The sequence below is a fragment of the Montipora foliosa genome, unplaced genomic scaffold (assembly GCF_036669935.1).
Source record: "Montipora foliosa isolate CH-2021 unplaced genomic scaffold, ASM3666993v2 scaffold_396, whole genome shotgun sequence".
NCBI classification, from domain to species: Eukaryota; Metazoa; Cnidaria; class Anthozoa; order Scleractinia; family Acroporidae; genus Montipora; species Montipora foliosa.
In genome coordinates, this window is record NW_027179696.1 from 40300 (window position 1) to 50000 (window position 9701).

The window sequence follows — 9701 nt, forward strand, 5'->3', positions numbered from 1 at the left end:
TTGAGTTTCAACAAAATGAGCCCCAAAATCGGCAAAAAATTGTGATGCTGATGAGTTAGCATTCAAGGCTATCCACGGGCTAGCACCTCAGTACATCACGGATCTAATTAACGTTAAGCAACAATTCGGATGTATGATGTTACGATCTCGGTCTGAACTACAATTATTGCCACCCAGGACCATAACTAAGAAAACTTTAGGTGATAGATCATTTATGGCATCTGCTCCTAAACTTTGGAACAGATTGCCATCAAATATAAGAGCAGTAAAGGATCTTAATTGTTTTAAAACACTTCTTAAAACACATCTTTTTAGACAGGCATTTTCACGTTTGCTTTTATAGTTCGTTTTATATTTTTTAGTCGTCAAACTGTATATTCTTAGGCATTTATAGTTCGTTTCATATTTTATTTTGCTTAGTGTATAGCGTATTAGATCATATCCACATGTATTTTGCGCTATATAAGTAATAAATTATTAATTATTAATTATTAGTAATAAAGTAGCTGCTATTCCCAAAACGATGGAACTACCTGGTGATAAAGAACCTCATCTTGGAGAGTAATTTTTGACTTTACAGAAACAATGCTCAACCTAAGGAGTTTAGCGATTGTGATCTTCGTGTTGAATTCGCACATTTCTTGTCAAACTTTATAACACTTGAAAGAAAAAGAAAACTAACAAAAACAAAACCTTGTGTCTTGCAATCATTTGACACAGATGCTTCACTGTTTCGCGAGTAAACACGCCACAGTAACTTCATCACGGCACCCACTGAATTCGATGTCACTTTCGATTTTGCACTTTACTTGTGCAGCTAGAAGTACAATAACAAAATTGAACGTTTTCGGTCCCATGCTTCTATTACAAAGTGGTCTATTTTTTAGGTTACCAATGAAGACACTAACCCCGCCGGACAGGGAAACTTCAGTGAACTTTTGTATTGCAAAGCTGTCAGACGCTCAGAGTGCATGCTAGAAGTTGTGAGGGAACTTGGAAATGATCAACATGTAAGCCTAGAAGCCAATGTTTCTCGATTCCCTTTTATTTTCTTCAATCTTTCTGGGTTGAGTACTTTGCTAGTAACCACGTGTCTTCTCAGGGGGCTATTTACTTAAGAATTTAATATTACACGACATTGATATACAATACCAAAACAATATCGTGTACTATTAGAGCTACACATTGAAATATTGGAAGACAAAACGCAGCTCAGTTGACAATATGGAATAAGGCGATGTGTTACTGCACAACCACACGTACGCGATGCGTGCCTATTTTTTCTAAAGATGACAGGAATTTTTTTTTTCTGACAAATCATTAATAGCCTGATAACCAAGTTTTGACGTTTCTAGAAGAGGATGTAAATCGTTCCCCTGCTACCCGCCAAAATCTGTTGGATATCTTTGAGAATCCTCAAGACCTCAGGTTAGAGCTTGCCGCTATTGTTGATGCTGGTATTCATTTTGTTCAGTCAACATACAGCCTTGAAGGCGATGGCCCCTTGACATTTTCATGCTAGGAACATCTTTCAGCTGTTGCTCAAGCAGTTGGAGTAGGCCACTACCCTTGCACCTTGGCTGTTCCCAAAGAAGTTGCCAGAGAAATTGCCAATGGCAATGCTGCCCTCCAAGCTAGATTGATTGATCAGGCTAAAGCATGTATCCAGCCAGGACTGAACTTTTTTCAAGAGAAGTTCAGCGTCCAGTTCTGCAATATAGCACATGCATTCAAGGTAGCACGCCTTTTTTGCCTAGTTCAAGTTCAAATGTCTAAGCAGGCCTAACCTGGCAGGCCTAACCTGGCAGCAGAGCTTCCAGCCCATCTTGCTGCTGCCGATGGTATTGTGGACTTGAGTGAGGAGCAGAAACTGGCATGGTGGACAGCACTTCGTCACACCCTCCCACACTGGGCTTCGCTTCTTAGGAAGTTACTCCTCATTCAGCCCAGCCCTGCTGCTTTTGAGAAGGTCTTCAGCTTACAAAGGACTCTGTCTTCTCAGCAGGACGATGCCTAAAAAGACTATATTGAAGCATCTGTAATTATCAGATACAATGAGTGCCAGAGAAAGGCGTAAACATTTTCATTTTCATTGCCACTGCTTGAACTTCGTAAAGAGCCTCAGTAAGCCTCTTATTTGTTACAGTTTTTGTTCAAAAATGAAAGGGAAATTTTCATTGCTATTGCTTGGGCTTCTTAAGGAGCCTCAGTGAGCCTCTTATTTGTTATAGTTTTCTTTCAATAATAGTGGCAGCTATTATTGTATACAGTACGAGTTTGATACTTCACACTCCCAATTCAATTTAGCATATTGTTAAGACATCTCTGTCTCAGCCAATGGAAATGGGTGTATTTTTTGACTCACTATGTTGCGAAGCCAACAAAATGGCGGCCTAGTAAGTCTCTTGTTAATACAACCATATTGATTCAGTATAATTATGCAATATGGTGTTTAAAAGAATTGCTTGATATTTTTAAGCTGTTGAGTATAGAAACTTGATTCTTTACCATTTTTCAATAAATCAGGCAACAAGAGTGTGAATAAAAATTTTTGGAGCAACTTTTGAGGGTATTTTTGGGCAACTTTTAAATAATTTCTGAGCAGAATCTATGCCTACTTCAAATTCACACTGAGCTTGGGGAGTGTGTGACTATTGTCCAAAATTTGTGTTCACAGTTGTTTTTATTTTGACAATTTAATTTCGTTATAGCTTTTCAGCTTTCACAGTGGTAAATGTTTAGCCTCCTCCAGCACTGTTTTTTTATTATGGGTGTGTTTTTTCGGAGAATCCGGAGACAGATCATGTGGAGTATTAGATCCAAAAAACTATCAAGTGCCATGACAACAACAAACAAGAAAAGGAATAGCTTCAGTCATGATCGTACTCAGCGGAGTGAAAAAAAACCACTTATTATTATACAAATGGAGAATTATCATCAAACAAATGTGTTATTGCACTCAAATTCTTGAACTGTAGGAAAGATTCTTAGAATTGCTGCAAAAATTACCATTTTACACAGAAACGTACCAGCTTTGACCTCGAGCTGTTCGTACAGTAATTGTAGTGTACCATTTTGGCATAAAAACTGCTTCTCTAAAATTTTTTGTAAATTATAAAAGGAGCATAGGAGTGTGTCAAGCAGTTCAGTCAGTTACAAACCTGTTTTGTAAGTTATGAAGGAGGTAGTTTCTAAAGAAACTGTGATGCTGCGTCGGTGGGGAAGAAGTACACAAAAATTTGGTTTTTTCAACGGAGCTGATAATGTAACTTGGCCACCGTACAGAGATGCTAAAAGCTGACGTCCGAAGGGTAGATTCGCTCTGACCAAGGGCTAACGCTCGAAACGTCAGCTTTTAGAATCTCTGTAGGGTGGCCAATTTACATTATCAGCTCCGTTAATAAAACCAAGTGTTTTGTAAGTTAGGTGTGGTGCTGTTTCAGGCAGCATTTCTGATCAGTCACTCAAAAGTTAATGCCACGCACCTAGCCTGGAAGCTAATCATACTTGGCAGTCTATTGAATAAAGGCGGGTGTAAAACACAGGTAACATTCCACAGATCATTCATTGTAGGTCATTGTTTTACCTTTCAGAAAGTAACCCTTACAATCAATTTGGCCAACGCTAGGACTAAGGTTGGTTTTTAGGCCTTGGGTTAACCAAACTGAGGGTTTTGAGTTACTTTCAAAAAGGTAAAGCAATGACCTGCAACGAGTCACCTGTGTTTTAGACCCGCTGATTGAATTATCACCCATAGCATTAAAATTGTGATGCTATAAGACGCTGATTTTTTTTTGGCTGCTGAAAACGACGATCAATAGCTCAAAGTTTTAGTTGAAATTGCAGAAGTTGCTACAGTGTGTTGTAGTCATCAGGCCACAGTCATTCAAAAGGTGGACAATGCTAGCAACCGGATAAATTACTATCCATTGGAAAGCACAACTGGCTTTGCTATGACTTATCCACTGGATAGTGGTTTATCCAGAGGATTGCGCTATCCATCGTTTGAACCAACTACTAATTTATGGAATCCTTTGCTGGTCACCTGCTTTATGTTTAGAAATGGAGACATTTGAAGGACCTAACTTGGAGATGCTATTTAGACAGGTTCTATTTACCTAATCGCAAATAAATGTTCTGTTACGATTGATACAACTTTTCGTTTTCCTCAGTGTTGCTGGGGTACTTCGGTAAACAGGCTTTGACCAAGAGAACTGTTATAGTCCATGTCCTGATTTGTGCATACACATTACTGACTTCCTTCAACAGTCAGAGGACTTTAATATCTACGAAGAGTTGACGTTTATGCCTAAAATGTGTCCATTCTTCCCCATAACAATTTTTCCGCTACCCATAGTGTTAAACTCGTGGAGTAAAGCACAATTTTGAGATAAAATCTCTACTCTTACTTTCTCTAGCCCGGTCAACTTTCTAACTCTAACTTAAATATTTCTGTGTACATAACAATATTTTGACACGAAATAAGAGGACTCAAGGTCTTGTTTTTTAAATCCGTCTCTGGGCCAGTACTCTTCTAGTTTTTTTTTCTATACTCCTTCTTTTTTGATACTCAGTCCTTGTTTCATACCTTAGTCCTCACTCCACGCTTTATACTGACTGAAGGAGAAACTGGTCGAAGAAATGCTTTCAGAGGTAGAAAAAGATTATGCTAAAGAAAAGGAAAAAACAAGAGAACTGGCCAATGAGAATGAACAGTTAACTAAGTACATTGACACTTAAGAGAGTGGAAACCTGGGATTTCACAGAGGAGCTGGAAGTCCGGACCTCAAAACCAAACAAGCTCAAAACAGAAAACTAAAACAGTTAAAGACTCGAGGACAGAGGGCACTGCATTTTATTGAAACACTTCGCCTACATTTGCAGCTTTTGCAACTTAAAGACCCCAACGGCACTAATAGCTTTTCTACAGACTTTACTACAAAAAAATGTTTTCTCAGTGCACAGCAGGTAGCTGGTAGTGTTGCATACCCCCCCCCCCCCCCCCAAAAAAAAAAAAAAAAAAAAAATGAAAAATTAAATCCCTATGAGGAAAACACAGTGGAGACTATACTCTTTTTAATGGATAAATTTGGACTTGGGGATGTATTCATCCACGAGCTCTCAATGGCTGTAGATGATTTTCCTGTAAAATCATATGCAATAAAACAGTGTCGATCTGACCTAAATAAGCAGGTTAAAATTTCTACCACGCTTGGTTTGGCATCTGGAGCTCAGTACTCTTTCAAAAAGTTGCTGAGTGACAAAGTAAGAGACGTGGTAAGTACTCATTACTGGATTGGCTTTAACTAATAAATAGTCATAAATTATTGATGTAATTCAGCTAACGTAACACATTAACTCATATTGGGTTTTTGTGGTTGTAAAGCAAATACAAGAAAAGGTTGAGAAAACTCATACTCAATTTCCTGCCTCAATAATTGATCAAAATAAATAACATTGATCCCTGTGGATTTGAGCAACAAACCAATCAATAATTATTTGTAATTATACATAACAGTGTCTAAAGAAAAATGATCACAATAATAAGGTACTATTATGGATGAGATTATAATAATTTAATACAAGGCTGTGTAAAATAATGAAACCAACATTTTAAATTTAAGTCATATGCATGTCACACTTGTTCATGCATATAACTGCATGAAATTACGTATATGGGAATTAATATAATAAACATAACATAAACATTTAATCAAGTAGAAGCTATTAGACAGGCAAATTAAAATAGTTATTAGCATTAAAAGTTGTTCAATTAAATTGCAGTTAAGTGAAGGAACATTAAAGGATGGAGAGACAGTAAAAATTAAATTGGTGGAGATGGGGCTCCTATAAGCAGGATGATCAATTTCATTCTTCTGAATTTTACCATCCTTCAGAAGGTGGATGATATTTTGTCATTGAGAGGTTAGTTAAGGACGGTGCCTACTATTGCTATTGCGCATACGTTCTGCGCATCTCGGATTTCCTATGGGTGATGCTTACTAATACAGGGATATTTTTCCGCGGTTTGAAACTACCCAGAGATAGTAGAACTTAGTAAGTTCTCTTCGTATCCAAAAAGAAAATTGGGGATAACCATGCATTTTTCAGAGATAATTAAGCTTTAATTTGCGAGAGAATGCCAAACATTGCTTTGTATTTTAATGCTTTTTACAAATATTATTCATGAATTATCTTTGAACAATGCGTGGTTACCCCCAAATTTCTTTTTGGATTTCACACAACGAGCCAGAGATAACCGAAAGTTAAAAAATGCGACTCAGACGGTTGCTAGGGAGTGACGTCATATTCATGGTCAGGACATATCATCATGGCTGGTTTGTGGTTGTGTTGTGGGTTAATCCCTGTAGAGTTTTCACAAGCAATTAACACTGAAAGGTACCTGGTTTTAATATGGGTGGAATTTAATGTATTGAGATTTCCGGAGCTTGGATTTCACATTAACCTTGAGCAGCGCGGGAAATTGCGCTGTTTCCTCGTCTTCAGCAAAGTTATGGAGGCCTTCTCTGAAGCGTTTGATATCCGTCGTGTCAATCTAGTTAGCGACCCAGATAAACAGTGGTTTGTATTAAATTCGACGATATGAGGTGGTCAGCCCAGCAAATTCTTGTCGAGATCCCCGCTAGTGCAAAATTTCCCGTCCGAATTTGCCCTCGTCAAGCTTGTTAATGTAAAAGATCTCACAGTCTTGGCCATGGATCGAAGGAGTAGTAGAGGAGAGTCTGTCACTGTGGCTTCTCTGTTTGAAGTTGTCTGTGCGGTAACTCGAAGGACCATAAAATCTAGCGAAGTTAGCTGCTACAAGCGGCTAATCCACGCTATTAATGAGCTAAAGATCGATTTGGGCCGAGCGTGAGCAGTATGTAAATTCACCGACAGGCAGTTCCGCCCAGCGAACAGACGATCATCTTGAGTTTTCAGGTTCCACTCCTAGCCTGGAATCGTCAAAACTTTTTGAGCTCGAGAGGTTACAAAAAGAAAACATCAAGCTCAAAACTGGCCTTGAAGAAGCTCTCGAACAGCTTAAATCGCTTCGCGAAGAAGCCAAAAATACCGCGCGCGCGGTTTTTCAGAGAAAATTTAAGAGGAACCAGAGAAAATTTCAGAGGAACCGGAGGACGTGTGGACTTTTATCAGCGATGTTCGCGAGAATTACCAGCTGCCGCTGGCATAAGCTGTAGGAGATCATGTTAGTAAACCCGAAGTGGCTAAAATGCTGAACGTCATTGTGAACCAAGTGACCACAAAAATGGGCCAAAGCAAGCTTTCGAGACCATGCTTGGGGATAGTGCCCCTGAATTTTTTCAGTCCCTCCGTGTCTCCGATTGGACTTTGCTTTACTTCAAACTACAGTCCAGGATTCCAGATCAAGGATGGCAAACTATGCTAAACCTGACTAAGCTTGGGCGAACAGGGGTACACACAATGTATGTTGTTAAGCTCTTGTTCATCTGTTTTTCTTCTTTTTTTTTTTTTTCTTAAAGATTGGATAAATATTAGTGGTTAACATTTTCCCATCAGAGATCAGTCGAATGTCCCACATACACCTTACCATTTCCTGAGCTTTCACGTCCAAATATATAGACTAGAAAAGTTTGAGCTTTTCCACAGCTCATTACTTTTGGCTCTCAGGGTCAACTGTCAGCGCAAGTTTTTAGACAATATAGAAGAAATTATGGTAAGATACCTGCCAGACCAGAACATGATAAATTTCTTCAAGAATAGAGATGTTGTTGAGACACTAGGAGCTTTACGGTATAACAACACAGATTTAAACCATCTTTTTTTAAATCAATGAATTTGCTTGTTATATACAATAATTATTTTTGCAATAGACACTAATAATCTTGATTCATAGATTTAAGCATTGTTGTATATCCTTTCTGGTTCAGCCAGGTAGGAGTCCTGGCACTGAAATGTGCCTGAGTGGTCCTGGGATATACAACAAAGATAATAATCATGTTTAGCCGTAGATTAACGCATTGTTGTATATCCTTTCTGGTTCAGCCAGGTAGGAGTCCTGGCACTGAAATGTGCCTGAGTGCTCCTGGGATATACAACAAAGATAATAATCATGTTTAGCCGTAGATTAACGCATTGTTGTATATCCTTTCTGGTTCAGCCAGGTAGGAGTCCTGGCACTGAAATGTGCCTGAGTGCTCCTGGGATATACAACAAAGATAATAATCATGTTTAGCCGTAGATTAACGCATTGTTGTATATCCTTTCTGGTTCAGCCAGGTAGGAGTCCTGGCACTGAAATGTGCCTGAGTGCTCTTGGGATATACAACAAAGATAATAATCATGTGTAACCATAGATTAACGCATTGTTGTATATCCTTTCTGGTTCAGCCAGGTAGGAGTCCTGGCACTGAAATGTGCCTGAGTGCTCCTGGGATATACAACAAAGATAATAATCATGTTTAGCTGCAGATTAATGCATTGTTGTATATCCTTTCTGGTTCAGCACATGTTTTAATAATTTTAAGGGGTTGTCTGGATCCTGGACATTAAACATGAATGGCATCAACTTCGATGGCTTTGATAAACATTGAGAAAAAGAACCAAATATGATATTATACATGTGTAGGTTTGTAGCTGACGCAGGCCGCTTAGGTGCCTCATTAATGACTGTTCTTTTGTCTCTGGCACAAGTTCTGCTCAGCTATTATGTTAAAAAGGCTATCACGAGTTCGGGTAACTTAATTGGGAATTGGAAGCATAATAGTATCTATTACTGCTGAATTCCATATCCATATCCCATGCAACTGAAGAATTCCGGGAAGTTTGTTAGAGACTGGGGAACATACTCAGAGTCAATTGATATCAGCAATGCAGGTTAGTTTCTTCTCTAAAAGGATGAAAGGATGAGCGACCAATGCCTTGCTGATCGCACGACACTGACACCTGCCCACATTACGGACCTCTTAGATTTCGTATTAAGATCTACGTGTTTGTAGTATAATGTATTGATCTGCGAATAGAGAGAAGGTGCAGCCATGGGGAGCCCGGTTTCCACCGTTGTTGCTAGTCTCTACAAGGAGGGTTTTGCAGCTTAAGCAATAGAATCCGCAACACAACATACGTTTCCTCAAGGCTACAAGCAACCGGGCACCCCTCTGAGATACCAGGCATATTGCCTGCTATCTCCGCGGGATACCGAGGTACTGTTTTGGTTGTTAAGGGCGTCTGGCTCGTTATGTAACACTTGTTAAGATCTACATTTCCTGCATAATCACACACTGGGGCAAAAATATCTTTAATTAGTAGGCACCGTCCTTAAGTGTATTTCTGACTGCTAACTTAAAAAAAGCTTAGAAATCTAAACAAAAAAAGAAACCTCAGGAAAAGAGAAAGAAATACAACCGTAATGTTAAATATGAGATTTTTTACATTTGCAATATTGAATGCACAATTACAGAGGAATGTAATAGTATGATTACAAGAATTATGTACACTTACAATTTGTTAACATGCACTTAACAAATTTGAATGTACACTTAATATATAAATTTAGCCAAGCCTCAAAGCCAAGCTCCCGGGTTGTTTATTCTTGCCACAAGGGGGCAGCATCTCCAGGTGCGATTAAATTTAATGTTGCCACGACAGACTCTTTCGCCCTGGAAACAAGATTTATTCTTGTACAGAAAATAGCATCTTGCCATCTTTTCTTGTTCACG